The sequence below is a fragment of the Xenopus laevis genome, chromosome 5S (assembly GCF_017654675.1).
Source record: "Xenopus laevis strain J_2021 chromosome 5S, Xenopus_laevis_v10.1, whole genome shotgun sequence".
NCBI classification, from domain to species: Eukaryota; Metazoa; Chordata; class Amphibia; order Anura; family Pipidae; genus Xenopus; species Xenopus laevis.
Window position 1 is genome coordinate 74,664,338 of NC_054380.1, and position 15,616 is coordinate 74,679,953.

The following is a 15,616-nucleotide window of genomic DNA, read 5'->3' on the forward strand; positions in this document are numbered from 1 at the left end:
ATGATGGAGAGGGAAGGAGGGAGGGGAGGACGGAGGGGATTGAAAGAGAGGGGAGGAGGGAAGGGAGAGAAGGAGAGGGGAGGAGGGAGGCAGGGGAGAGCTAGAGAGGGCAGTGAACACAGACTAGGGGTAGGCAGAAGACAGTTAATAGGTACCTGCCAAGTGCCCTCTTATCTTTGCACCCTAGACAGCTGTCTCTTCTTCCTACCCCTAGTTCCTGACCTGAATTACAAAGACAATGATGAAATTAATCTGTTGTTTATCATGGTGTGTTCAAGGGTAGCAACACAGAGCATATAAGAATCTTATAGACACTTTTATACACAGTGCAACAAACACTGAGATTGAATGTCTGGTGCCAAACGTTTTTCTCCCACTACTATAAAAATATTCAGTACTAGTTTCTAAACATAACTCCTACCCTCACATGGTAAAACATATAGCTTGCAATCTTTTCTTGTTTCGCATATGATTGGTAGCATGCCTTTAACTGCTGTAAGTAATAAAAATATATCTGTGCAAGTTGGCTGTAAGAAATGCCAAAGTTTCACCTAATAAAATTTTGGTATGCCTCAATTTTCAAAGTAAATTTGATTTATTTGAGCCACCAGCTATCTGATGACAGCCCTGTGTTTTTTATATGAGTCATGTCCCGTGGGGTTTGGAGTATGCCAAGAGTATATATTGGCCCTATTCCAGCCTCCGCAAACAGGTTTTCATTAGACTTTGATGCCATTTGCATTGGATTGTAGAGAGGCTGCTGAAAACTAGCTTCTTTAAGGAAAAATAACAAAGATCTCTTGTAGAGAAATTTTTATGCCTCCCCATTGTAGGTATATGGTAATATTTAGGGCAACAGTAATCTGTTATTGCAGGTGGTCATGCTTCAAGCACTTCCATATTTTGAGAATGGATCAGACAAAGTGCAACAACTTTTATTGAAAAATTGCCGAATTTGTAAATTAGAAACACATTTCATGTTGACTTTGATTAAGCTAGCTTTTCGCCACCAGGAGTTCCATGTTACTGTAAAAGTTTAATCAATTTTACACAATATAAAACCTTTAAGTAGCATAGATGTTATATTTTTAGAAGAAACATTCATTATTATACATACGGTAATTATATTTCAGTAGATCTTTCTAGTCAATATGTTGGAAACAATCTTAATTCTGCATTAGCTAAGAAAAAAAGATTGAAAAAACCCTTATATTTAATTAATTAATTTAGTTAATAATTCATTCCTGGATCAGCACTCCCATTTTTTGTGATATAATGTCCTTTTATTTATACACACTATATCTGCAGCAGACTTGCTGAAAAAAATCACAGGCTAATGCAGTTTTAAATGCATGCTGAAAGTGACTGAAATCCCACTCTGAAAATGTTAACTGCAATTTGCAGCCATTTTGTAAAAAATTGAATGCACAATTGTGGGTGCAATTGCAGCAGGCACAAAATCCTGCATACCCACAATGAGACTGGAATTCTTGAAAAAAATTAAATGAGTTCCCAAAAGAACATGTATTTGTTTAGAAAAAAACAGCGGGCAACTTTTAATATCTTTAAAAAAGATATTGATTAATATCATTTTTAAAAAGAAAACACTATTCTACTACTATTCTACTACTATTCAGTAGCAAGGCAAAACAATTAATTGCAGGACATGCAAGTAAGTTTTAAAGGGTTACTACAAGAAGTTGAAAATAATGTACTTGGTTAAGCAAGCAACAGAAGTGTTGATATTTTTTAACTTCTCTCTTTTTTTATTTTTCAAAAATAGTGACATAGCAAGACATCATATACAATCGTACAGGAAATACATCATATTGTTCTTTCACGGGGTACATTGATGCATAAGTAACATGTGCACGGTATTGTATACAGAGAGCCATCTGGGAAACAATGTAGTAAAAGACAGAGAGAGAGATAAATTGTGCCAATGTAAAGAAACAATAAACATTAACAAATAAGAAAAAAAAGGAAAAAAAAAGGAAATCAAAAAATATAAATTTGTCCTCATTATTCAAGTATCAATAAGGGTGAAAGGCGAGTTATTCTACATGGGATATTCCTGGATAATTTCAAATCAAGTGAGTAGTAAAGGGAACGAGGGAGACCGTTTAAATTCAGACCATGGTTGCCAACGTTCCATATGAATCTCTCTTTTATCTTCAATAAGTGAGGTCAAAAATAACATTTCCTCCATATAATTCAGTCGAGTAACATACTGTGTTATAGAAAGCGTTGGGGAGATCCAATTTAATGCTATCACCCATCTAGCAGCAGCCCACAATTGTAATAATAGATCATTTGCTTCTTTGGATAATCTGGGGTAAGGGTAGTTTAACAAAGTATATTGTGGACAGCATTTCAAGGAGACCTTTAGTATTAAGGAAGCCATTTTCACTATTGTTTGCCAGAATTTTGCTACTATCTGACAGGACCACCAGGCATGCTTATAATCGCTAATTATACCACAACCTCTGAAACATATTGGGGACACATTAGTGTGCATCAAGCTTTTACGGTGTGGAGTAATATACCATCTAGATAACACTTTATAAGATATTTCTCGAGTTACAATATTAGTCGAAATTTTATGGGTGGAAGTGAGTGATCTAGACCAATTTTCTAAAGTCCAGGAAAGATTAAAATCTTTTTCCCATGCTGAAAATAAAAGAGAAACAACTCTTCACTCCCTAAATAAAAGAGACCTCAAATGTTCCACACGAGGACCGACAACTGTCCGAAAATCAAATGTACTTAAAAATATAAAGAAAAGAATACCCCGTGGGTAACAACTTAATCAATAACCAGCATACAGGAAGCTCTTAGGATTAAATAAGTCAATTCAATAAATTCAATAAATAAATTAAAGTGCAATTAGTGCCTCCAAATAAATTAATCAATTGTACAGCTATTTAATTTTAAATTAATTAATAAAATTCTATAAAGTGCCAATTAGTGCATGATATTCGAAGTAATTTATTCAATTATCATTCCCAAAAAAAAAAAAAAAAAAAAATTCAAGGTTAGCCTAAAACCAACAGGGCTAAAATAGAAATGATAAAATTCCTTTATGGTGCAATTAATTGTGTAAAGAATTAAATTAAGTAAAAATTGTTAGAACCAAAAATAATTATATTGAATTAATCACTAATTTGTATATAATAATTGCTGGAGATTAAATTAATTACGAGATCTCGTTAAGTTAAAAAATGACCAAATTAGGATTAGAAACTAAAACCAAATACTGCGGTCAAATAGAATAGAAAGAAGATATAATGAAACATAAGATGGTGGAGCTGTCCCAAAACTAACTACCTATTGTTTTCTAAGACTGGGACACCACAAAGTAAAAGTCAGGACAGGGTAACCGAGACTGTGGCCTTTGTATATTAACTTTCCCTGATCTTGTAGAGACTGGGTTAACCCTAATAAACCACAAATCACCGGCCCCTTAGAAAGGAAGGAAGATGGTTAAGATAAAAGAGAACCGCAGCAATAAGGAATCAGATCCAACCCCAAAAAAAAAGTACCAGGAAAAAAATATATATAAATATATAATAAAATCACAAGGATTAGGCGACTCGCCAACGCGCGTTTCGCTAACAAGCTTTCTCAAGGCGAAAAAAAAAAAAAAAAAAAAAAAGCCTTGAGAAAGCTTGTTAGCGAAACGCGCGTTGGCGAGTCGCCTAATCCTTGTGATTTTATTATATATTTATATATATTTTTTCCTGGTACTTTTTTTTTGGGGTTGGATCTGATTCCTTATTGCTGCGGTTCTCTTTTATCTTAACCATCTTCCTTCCTTTCTAAGGGGCCGGTGATTTGTGGTTTATTAGGGTTAACCCAGTCTCTACAAGATCAGGGAAAGTTAATATACAAAGGCCACAGTCTCGGTTACCCTGTCCTGACTTTTACTTTGTGGTGTCCCAGTCTTAGAAAACAATAGGTAGTTAGTTTTGGGACAGCTCCACCATCTTATGTTTCATTATATCTTCTTTCTATTCTATTTGACCGCAGTATTTGGTTTTAGTTTCTAATCCTAATTTGGTCATTTTTTAACTTAACGAGATCTCGTAATTAATTTAATCTCCAGCAATTATTATATACAAATTAGTGATTAATTCAATATAATTATTTTTGGTTCTAACAATTTTTACTTAATTTAATTCTTTACACAATTAATTGCACCATAAAGGAATTTTATCATTTCTATTTTAGCCCTGTTGGTTTTAGGCTAACCTTGAATTTTTTTTTTTTTTTTTTTTGGGAATGATAATTGAATAAATTACTTCGAATATCATGCACTAATTGGCACTTTATAGAATTTTATTAATTAATTTAAAATTAAATAGCTGTACAATTGATTAATTTATTTGGAGGCACTAATTGCACTTTAATTTATTTATTGAATTTATTGAATTGACTTATTTAATCCTAAGAGCTTCCTGTATGCTGGTTATTGATTAAGTTGTTACCCACGGGGTATTCTTTTCTTTATATTTTTAAGTACTTTTTCCCATGCTGTCATATATGAGGTAAAGGATAGTGGTTGTGCTTCTATTAGCAATGAGTATATCTGGGAAATATTCCCTTTCGTAGATTGAGGATTTCTACAGTAGGGATGTAGCGAACGTCGGAAAAAAAGTTCGCGAACATATTCGCGAACTTGCGCAAAAATGCGAGCGGTTCGCGAACGGTTCGCGAACCCCATAGACTTCAATGGGAAGGCGAACTTTAACATCTAGAAAAGACATTTCTGGCCAGAAAAATGATTTTAAAGTTGTTTAAAGGGTGCAACGACCTGGACAGTGGCATGCCAGAGGGGGATCAAGGGCAAAAATGTATCTGAAAAATCTGCCTGTGTGTGCTTGGAAGAGATAGTGTAGGGGGAGAGCTGTTAGTGATTTCAGGGACAGATGATAGTAAGTTTGCTGGCTAGTAATCTGCTTGATACTGCTCTGTATTGGAGGGACAGAAGTCTGCAGGGATTTGAGGGACATTTTAGCTTAGGTAGCTTTGCTGGCTAGTAATCTACTGTTCTCTTTAAACAACTGCCATACGTTGACCTTGTAGGCATTGTTTGCCCAGTTTTTTTGGACGCAGCCACTGAAGCACAGTTGCCAGAAAAAATATGCCATATAAATGCTGAAAATAGTCATTTTTCGCCATACGTTGACCTTGTAGACATTGTTTGCCCAGTTTTTTTGGACGCAGCCACTGAAGCACAGTTGCCAGAAAAAATATGCCATATAAATGCTGAAAATAGTAATTTTTCGCCATACGTTGACCTTGTAGACATTGTTTGCCCAGTTTTTTTGGTTGCAGCCACTGAAGCACAGTTGCCAGAAAAAATATGTCACGTAAATGCTGAAAATAGTCATTTTTTGCCATATACGTTGAGTCAACGTTATGGCAAAAAAATGACTATTTTCAGCATTTATATGGCATATTTTTTCTGGCCTCTGTGCTTCAGTGGCTGTGGCCAAAAAAACTGGGCAAACAATGCCTACAAGGTCAACGTCGTTGACCTTGTAGGCATTGTTTGCCCAGTTTTTTTGGCCACAGCCACTGAAGCACAGAGGCCAGAAAAAATATGCCATATAAATGCTGAAAATAGTCATTTTTTTGGTCGCAGCCACTGAAGCACAGTTGCCAGAAAAATTATGCCATATAAATGCTGAAAATATAAATTTTTTTGGTTGCAGCCACTGAAGCACAGAGGCCAGAAAAATTATGCCATATAAATGCAGAAAATATGCATTTTTTTGGTCGCAGCCACTGAAGCACAGTTGACAGAAAAATTATGCCATATAAATGCTGAAAATATAAATTTTTTTGGTTGCAGCCACTGAAGCACAGAGGCCAGAAAAATTATGCCATATAAATGCAGAAAATATGCATTTTTTGGTTGCAGCCACTGAAGCACAGAGGCCAGAAAAAATTAAACCAGTAGGGTTTGCACCCTAGTTTGTAACGGTGGCGGAGGGAGGAGGAGGACGCTAAAGGACAGCTGTGTGTGGAGTCATGAGGCTTGAAGAGAAGGACAGCTGCATAGAAGTCAGAACAAGTCTTCCGGCGTGCAGTAACCCTCCGAGATCCACCCCTCATTCATTTTAATAAAGGTCAGGTAATCGACACTTTTGTGACCTAGGCGAGTTCTCTTCTCAGTTACAATCCCTCCTGCTGCACTGAAGGTCCTTTCTGAGAGCACACTTGAGGCTGGGCAAGACAAGAGGTTCATGGCAAATTGTGACAGCTCTGGCCACAGATCAAGCCTGCGCACCCAGTAGTCCAGGGGTTCATCGCTCCTCAGAGTGTCGATATCTGCAGTTAATGCCAGGTAGTCCGCTACCTGCCGGTCGAGGCGTTCTTTGAGGGTGGATCCAGAAGGGTTGTGGCGCTGCCTTGGACAGAAAAACATTTGCATGTCTGACGTTACAGACTGGCCAAAGGGCTTTGTCCTTGCAGGTGTGCTCGTGGCAGGATTACTGGCACCTCTGCCCCTGGAATGTTGATGAGTTCCTGAAGTGACATCACCCTTAAAAGCATTGTACAACATGTTTTGCAGGCTGGTTTGTAAATGCCGCATCTTTTCGGACTTGTGGTATGTTGGTAACATTTCTGACACTTTATGCTTGTACCGAGGGTCTAGTAGCGTTGCGACCCAGTACAGGTCCTTCTCCTTAAGCCTCTTGATACGGGGGTCCTTCAACAGGCATGACAGCATGAAAGACCCCATTCTCACAAGGTTGGATGCAGAGCTATCCATCTCCGCTTCCTCATTATCAAGGACTGCATCATCCACGGTCTCCTCCCCCCAGCCACGTACAAGACCAGGGGTCCCCAAAAGGTCACCACTAGCCCCCTGGGAAGCCTGCTCCTGTTGGTCCTCCTCCTCCTCCTCCACAAAGCCACCTTCCTCCTCTGACTCCACTTCTGGCACCTCTCCCTGCGTTGCAGCAGGTGCCTGGGTTCGTTCTGGTGATTCCGACCAGAAATCGTGCGCTTCCAGCTCCTCGTCACGCTGGTCTACAGCCTCATCTGTCACTCGTCGCACGGCACGCTCCAGGAAGAAAGCGAAGGGTATTAGGTCGCTGATGGTGCCTTCGGTGCGACTGACCATATTTGTCACCTCTTCAAAAGGTCGCATGAGCCTGCAGGCATCGCGCATAAGCACCCAGTAATGGGGGAAAAAAATCCCCAGCTGTGCAGATCCAGTCCTACCACCCAGTTCAAAAAGGTACTCGTTGACGGCCCTTTGTTGTTGCAGCAGACGTTCCAACATAAGGAGCGTTGAATTCCAGCGAGTCTGGCTGTCAGAAATCAAACGCCTGACTGGCATGTTGTAGCGCTGCTGAATGTCAGCAAGGCGTGCCATGGCTGTGTAGGAACGTCTGAAATGGGCCGACACCTTTCTGGACTGGGTGAGAACGTCCTGGAATCCTGGGTACTTGGAGACAAAACGTTGGACTATTAAATTTAACACATGTGCCATGCAGGGCACATGTGTTAAATTGCCTAGTCTCAACGCTGCCAACAGATTGCTTCCATTGTCACACACCACTTTTCCGATCTGCAGTTGGTGTGGGGTCAGCCACCGATCGGCCTGTGACTGCAGAGATGACAGGAGTACAGATCCGGTATGGTTTTTGCTTTCCAGGCACGTCATCCCCAAGACAGCGTGACAACGGCGTACCTGGCACGTCGAATAGCCTAGGGGGAGCTGGGGGTGCACAGGTGTGGAGGAGGAGAAGGAGGACCCAGCAGCAGAGTAAGAAGAAGAAGAAGACGAGGTAGAGAGCGATGGAGGAGTAGAGGTGGTGGCAGAACCGCGTGCAATCCGTGGCGGTGACACCAACTCCACTGTTGTTGTTGAGCTACCCATTCCCTGCTTCCCAGCCATTACCAAGTTCACCCAGTGGGCAGTGTAGGTGACATACCTGCCCTGACCATGCTTGGAGGACCATGCGTCAGTAGTCATATGGACCTTTGGCCCAACACTAAGTGACAGAGATGCGGTAACTTGGCTCTGCACATGTTGGTACAGGTGTGGTATTCCCTTTTTAGAAAAAAAATTGCGGCTGGGTACCTTCCACTGCGGTGTCCCAATTGCTACAAATTTGCGGAAGGCCTCAGAGTCCACCAGCTGGTATGGTAAAAGCTGGCGGGCTAAGAGTGCAGACAAGCCAGCTGTCAGACGCCGGGCAAGGGGGTGACAGTCAGACATTGGCTTCTTACGCTCAAACATGGCCTTCACAGAAACTTGGCTGGTGGCAGATGACTGGGAATGGGAACAGGTGGTCAAGGTGGAAGGCGGAGTGGAGGGTGGTTCAGACGGGTCAAGGAGAGCAGAGGTAGAGCAGTAAGATGCTGGACCAGAAGGAGTGTGGCTTTTAGTTTGCCTGTTGCCTTTGAGGTGTTGCTCCCAAAGTGCTTTGTGCTTGCCGCTCATGTGCCTTCGCATAGAAGTTGTACCTATGTGGCTGTTGGGCTTACCAAGGCTCAGTTTCTGACTGCACTCATTGCAAATTACAATGCTTTTGTCAGAGGCACACACATTAAAAAAATCCCACACTGCTGACTTTTTGGAAGTGTGCGATCTGGCGGTAACAGTAGAAGTTGGCGGAGTTGGCGGTATTGGCGGCAATGGCGGGTGCGTTGGCCGGCTGAACACAGGTGCCGATACATGTTGTTGCCCTACTGATCCCTGCGGGCTGTCCTCCCTGCTTCTTCTAAGTCTTATTCTCCTACTGCCTCTCTGACTCTCCGTCTCTCCATCTGAACTACCCTCCTCTTGCTCTCTTCTACTAGGCACCCACAAAACATCAATCTCCTCATCATCATTCTCCTCAGATGCATCAATTTCTTCTGACACATCACAGAAGGAAGCAGCAGCGGGGACCTCCTCCTCATCACTCATTATGTCCATCTCTATCGTGTTCTCTGCCAGAATTAAATCTGGTGTAAGGTCCTCATCTCCTTCATCTTCTTCTGGCAATAATGGTTGCGCATTACTCAGTTCAAGAAACTCATTGGAAAATAACTCCTCTGACCCCAGTGAAGAAGGGGCACCGGTGGTGGAGGAAGTGTTACGTGGGGTGGCCATAGCAGTGGAGGATGAGGAGGATGTTGTGGTAAAGTTAGAAACGGTAGAGGATGGGGTGTGCTGTGTAAGCCAGTCAACTACCTCTTCAGCATTTTGGGAGTTCAGGGTCATTGGCTTTTTAAAACTGGGCAATTTGCTAGGGCCACAGGATTGCATAGCAGCACGGCCCCTAGCACGGCCTCTGCGTGGCGGCCTGCCTTTGCCTGGCATTATTTTTAAAAAAACAACAACAACAACAAAAACTCAGTTGGTTTTTCTGGAAACGATAATACACACAGCTAGATGGCGGGTTGAAGAAAACACTGTGCAAATAATGCCTACAAAGTCAACGTATACACTACTACAGCGGTGGATACGGATTACGTAAAATATATGAATGCTGCTTGAAAAAAAGTAACTCAAGTGGTTTTTCTAGAGACGATAATATTATCAATATTTAGACAAAATGTGAACAAGGTCACACAGCTCGATGGCGGGTTGAAGAAAACAGTGTGCAAATAATGCCTACAAGGTCAACGTATACACTACTACAGCGGTGGATACGGATTACGTAAAATATATGAATGCTGCTTGAAAAAAAGTAACTCAAGTGGTTTTTCTAGAGACGATAATATTATCAATATTTAGACAAAATGTGAACAAGCTCACACAGCTCGATGGCGGGTTGAAGAAAACAGTGTGCAAATAATGCCTACAAGGCCAACGTATACACTACTACAGCGGTGGATACGGATTACGTAAAATATATGAATGCTGCTTGAAAAAAGTGACTCCGGTGTTTTTCTGGAGACGGTAATATTATGGATATTTAGACAGAATGGGAACAAGGTCACACAGCTCGATGGCGGGTTGAAGAAAACAGTGTGCAAATAATGCCTACAAGGCCAACGTATACACTACTACAGCGGTGGATACGGATTACGTAAAATATATGAATGCTGCTTGAAAAAAGTGACTCCGGTGTTTTTTCTGGAGACGGTAATATTATGGATATTTAGACAGAATGGGAACAAGGTCACACAGCTCGATGGCGGGTTGAAGAAAACAGTGTGCAAATAATGCCTACAAGGCCAACATATACACTACTACAGCGGTGGATACGGATTACGTAAAATATATGAATGCTGCTTGAAAAAAGTGACTCCGGTGTTTTTTCTGGAGACGGTAATATTATGGATATTTAGACAGAATGGGAACAAGGTCACACAGCTCGATGGCGGGTTGAAGAAAACAGTGTGCAAATAATGCCTACAAGGCCAACGTATACACTACTACAGCGGTGGATACGGATTACGTAAAATATATGAATGCTGCTTGAAAAAAGTGACTCCGGTGTTTTTTCTGGAGACGGTAATATTATGGATATTTAGACAGAATGGGAACAAGGTCACACAGCTCGATGGCGGGTTGAAGAAAACAGTGTGCAAATAATGCCTACAAGGCCAACGTATACACTACTACAGCGGTGGATACGGATTACGTAAAATATATTATGGCTGCTTGAAAAAAGTGACTCCGGTGTTTTTTCTGGAGACGGTAATATTATGGATATTTAGACAGAATGGGAACAAGGTCACACAGCTCGATGGCGGGTTGAAGAAAACAGTGTGCAAATAATGCCTACAAGGCCAACGTATACACTACTACAGCGGTGGATACGGATTACGTAAAATATATTATGGCTGCTTGAAAAAAGTGACTCCGGTGTTTTTTCTGGAGACGGTAATATTATGGATATTTAGACAGAATGGGAACAAGGTCACACAGCTCGATGGCGGGTTGAAGAAAACAGTGTGCAAATAATGCCTACAAGGCCAACGTATACACTACTACAGCGGTGGATACGGATTACGTAAAATATGTGAATGCTGCTTGAAAAAAGTGACTCCGGTGTTTTTTCTGGAGACGGTAATATTATGGATATTTAGACAGAATGGGAACAAGGTCACACAGCTCGATGGCGGGTTGAAGAAAACAGTGTGCAAATAATGCCTACAAGGCCAACGTATACACTACTACAGCGGTGGATACGGATTACGTAAAATATATGAATGCTGCTTGAAAAAAGTGACTCCGGTGTTTTTTCTGGAGACGGTAATATTATGGATATTTAGACAGAATGGGAACAAGGTCACACAGCTCGATGGCGGGTTGAAGAAAACAGTGTGCAAATAATGCCTACAGGGCAAATAATGCCTAAAAGGTCAACTTATACACTACTACAGCGGTAGTAAAATAAAAAAAGTAAAATAAAAAAAAATGAATATTAAAAAAAAAAAATTAAAGTTGGTGCTGCTGAACTACTAGGAGCAGCAGATTAGCACACCAGTCCCACTCCCCAACACTGCTAGACTAATAGCACTGGGCTCTTATAGTAGTAGTAGTAGTAGTAGTAGTAAAACAACAAAAAAATAAATAAAAGCAGTCCTTACAAGGACTACTGTTATTGCAGCAGTCAGCAGATGAGATCAGAAGCAGGACAGCTGCCCACTGCAGCTACATACAGAGCACTGCAGTAGAAGGTAGATTACTAGCCAGCAAAGCTACCTAAGCTAAAATGTCCCTCAAACCCCTGCAGACTTCTGTCCCTCCAATAACAGAGCAGTATCAAAACGATTACTAGCCAGCAAACTTTCAACTGTCCCTGAAATCACTAACAGGCAGCAGCTCTCTCCCTACACTATCTCTTCAGCACACACAGGCAGAGTGAAAAAACGCTGCAGGGCTTCGGTTTTTATAGGGAAGGGGAGTGGTCCAGGGAGAGCTTCCTGATTGGCTGCCATGTACCTGCTGGTCTGGGGTGAGAGGGCAAAAAAAAGCGCCAACAATGGCGAACCCAAAATGGCGAACGTCGCGCGATGTTCGCGAACTTCCGGCGAGCGCGAACACCCGATGTTCGCGCGAACAAGTTCGCCGGCGAACAGTTCGCGACATCTCTATTCTACAGCAATTTTCATACAAAGACCCTCTAAGAGTAGGTTTGCAATCTACTTGAGAGGAGTAAAAATGAGAAAGTTGAGAGTATCTCAAAAATTCTCTTGGGGGTATAGCTAACTGATCTTTAAGAGCGGTCCATGATTTGAAACCTCCAAGAGTTAAAAGGTCATACAGTTTGGTGAGATTTTGAGATGACCACCATTGAAAATCTCTATGATTTATTCCCGGGGGAAAATCCGGATTACCAATTATTCCTTGCATATAGCTGTTGGTATTTTGTGGGATAAGCTTAGTTTTCAACATTTGCCATAGATGTAAATGATACGTAACAATGGGGTTGCTAATAGTGTGTTTCACAATATTTTTGGTAGTGGTCCATAACATTGCTGAAAGCTGCAAAAGAAATATGGTATCATTTTCAAAATCGACCCAGCGAAGCGTACCAGGGGTGCTATGCCATTGAATAATCTGGGCTAATCTGGCCGATCTATAGTACATTTGTATGTTCGGAACTTTGAGACCGCCTTGATGCGGATGACGGTACAGAATATTTCTATTCAGCCTATGAAATTTATGCTTCCATATAAATTGCCACGCCTGTCTTTGTAATAACAAAAGGTCTTTCGTTTTGACAGCAATCGGTAGGGCTCTGAATAAATACAAAATCTTGGGGAGTACTATCATCCGTATTGCAGCAATACGACCATACCATGAGATAAGTAATTTATTGCTATACATAGATGGGTAGTTGTATTGGTATAAAGTTTGATAGGACTTTGTAATTTTAACTCCAAGATAATCTATTGTGGTAGTTTGCCAATGAAATGGGAAATTGATTTCCAACAGTTTTAGCTGTGAATGGGAAATATTAATAGGCAAAGCCTCCATTTTTGAAACATTCACTTTTAAACCTGAAATTCTTGCAAATTTGTCCAAAAGAGAAAATAAATTAGGGAGACTCGTCAGGGGTTTGGTAAGAGTAAGGCATATGTCGTCTGCATAAAGATTAAGCTTGTGTGAATGATCTTTTTTTACATATCCAGTTATATCTTCATTATTGCGAATAAGACAGGCTAAAGGTTCAATAGCTAAAGCAAACAATAAGGGTGATAAAGGACACCCCTGACGAGTCCCCCTATGAATTGGAATTTGTAAGGTTTGGCGCCCTAAAAATTTTATATAAGCAATTGGGTCACGGTATAGCACTCGTAAGGCATCTAAAAAGGCTCCTGAGATGTTATATTTGGGGAGAATATGAAATAAATATGGCCAAGTAACGGAATCAAATGCCTTTTGGATATCTAACATCAATACCAACAGTTTAGATTGAGAATGGTTCGCATCAGCAATAACGTTAACAAGTTTGCGGATACTATCTGTAGTTTGGCGACTATCTGATCTGGTTGTATCAAAGTAGGTAAATATTTGCTAAGCCTAGTGGCCAATATTTCCGAGAAAAGTTTTACATCTACATTAATGACTGAAATAGGACGATAATTTTGTGCCTCAGAATGGTCTTTTCCTGGTTTGGGAATTAATGATAAATTGGCATGTAGCATCTCTGGGGGTAAAGAATGGCCTTGAAGCATTTCATTGAACAATACTACCAGATGAGGAAGGAGAAGCGTTTTAAATTTCTTATAATAAATGGACGAGAAACCATCAGGCCCAGGACTCGAAGTATTTTTTAATTGTTTGATTGCAATTTCAATTTCCTGGACAGTAATCGGGGAATTTAGAGTATTATGGTCCTCCTCAGTTATTTTAGGTAAACGGATGTGTCCTAATAGGTTCTCCTTAATCACAGTACAATCCTGGGTTGGGGTAGCGTACAATTTAGTATAAAAGTCCTGAAAGACTTTTAGAATCTCCACAGGGTTTTGTAATAGTTCACCATTCCCTGATTTTATACCGTGTATGGGCTTGTATCCATTTTCTAATCGCAATTTCCTCGAAAGAAGCCTATCAGGTTTATCTTTTAAGTGAAACAATTTCTGTTTAACCCATTTTGTCTGTTTATCGGCTCTAGAGTGCAAGAGGGAAGTTAGTCGGTGCTTTGCTTCCTGTAATTCAGTAAAAAGGGTGGATGTCGGAGCATTCTTATGCTTTGCTTCAAGATGGGATACTGTCACCTCCAATGCCGCTATCTGGTCATTATATGATTTCTTATGGTGAGTGGCCAGTTTAATTATTTCCCCTCTGATAGTGCACTTATGAGCCGCCCCCACAAGGTACCCATAGATAACTCTTCATCTAAGTTCTCAATCCAATATTGTTCTATGGCATTCACAATGTGGTCATGAACTCCCGGATTCAAAATTAGGGTTTCATTAAGTCTCCAGGCAGGTCTACCAGGGATGGAAGTGGGTAATCATGATCAGACCAGGTGATAGTATCTATAATCGCTGAAGTTAGGGAAGGCAAAAAAGCCTGCGACAAAAAAATAAAATCTATGCGGGAATAGGAACAATGCACCGGGGAATAAAAAGTAAAATCAAGGGTAGTGGAGTGTAAGTATCGCCAGGTATCTATGAGAGCGGTATCTTGTAGCATGCGTTTCAAGAATTTCGGAGAAGGAGCAGAAGTATGTGAGAGGGTTCCTGTACGGTCTATTGATGGGTTCATAACCAAATTAAAGTCACCCAAGAAAATAATCATTCCTTTGGCATAACGATGCAACAAATCAAAGATTTTAGTATAAAATATCTGTAATCCTGTAAATGGTGCATAAACATTAATAATGGTTACCTCTGAACCCAATAAGGTGCCCTGTAACAAAATATATCTGCTTTCTGAATCTAATATGATTTTTTGTGGTACAAAAGATAAATGGGAGTGGAATGCGATTGCAACCCCTCTTTTTTTTTCTGTATAAGTAGTTGCATATATTTGGGCACAAGACTTATGGAGATAGGGAGATGGACCGGTTTGTTGCCAGTGCGTTTCTTGCAAACCTACAATATCTACATTGTGCCGTAAATAATGTTGTGATGCTATTTTTCGCTTAATTGGAGAGTTCAATCCCTTTACATTATGTGAGATAATATTAAACGCCATATAGAATTAGAAACAGAAAGCAATATACTGATCCACCTATGTGTGCAAATGAGTCCCCTCAAAATGCCGAGATCGGGTCTGTTGATGAAGAGCTCCTAGAAGTTGCGTCCAGACAGCATGGCGTCAAGCTCCGCCCCCCTGAAGTGTTGATATTTTTAAAGGGATTACAGCAAACATACATATTGTAATATAAGCGTTACCTCATGGAAATATGAAACTTTCTAAATAAAATGGATTAAAAAGCATGTACAATTTATGAAATGATCAAGCTGATCTTCACTGTCCCACTCTCATTGTCTGTCTCTCCTCATTTTCACTTCATGCAGGTGTCTGGCGTCTTATTTTGATTGGCAGCTAGGACTAGAACATAATTTGGGGGGTTCCTTTCCAATCAGATGTGTATTAGAGCTAATTCAAACTGACTGCAGCAAAAAAACACAAAGCATGCTGAGAGTGGGCAATGAAGAATGATTAATTATTTCATAAACAGTACAGAATTTTTGC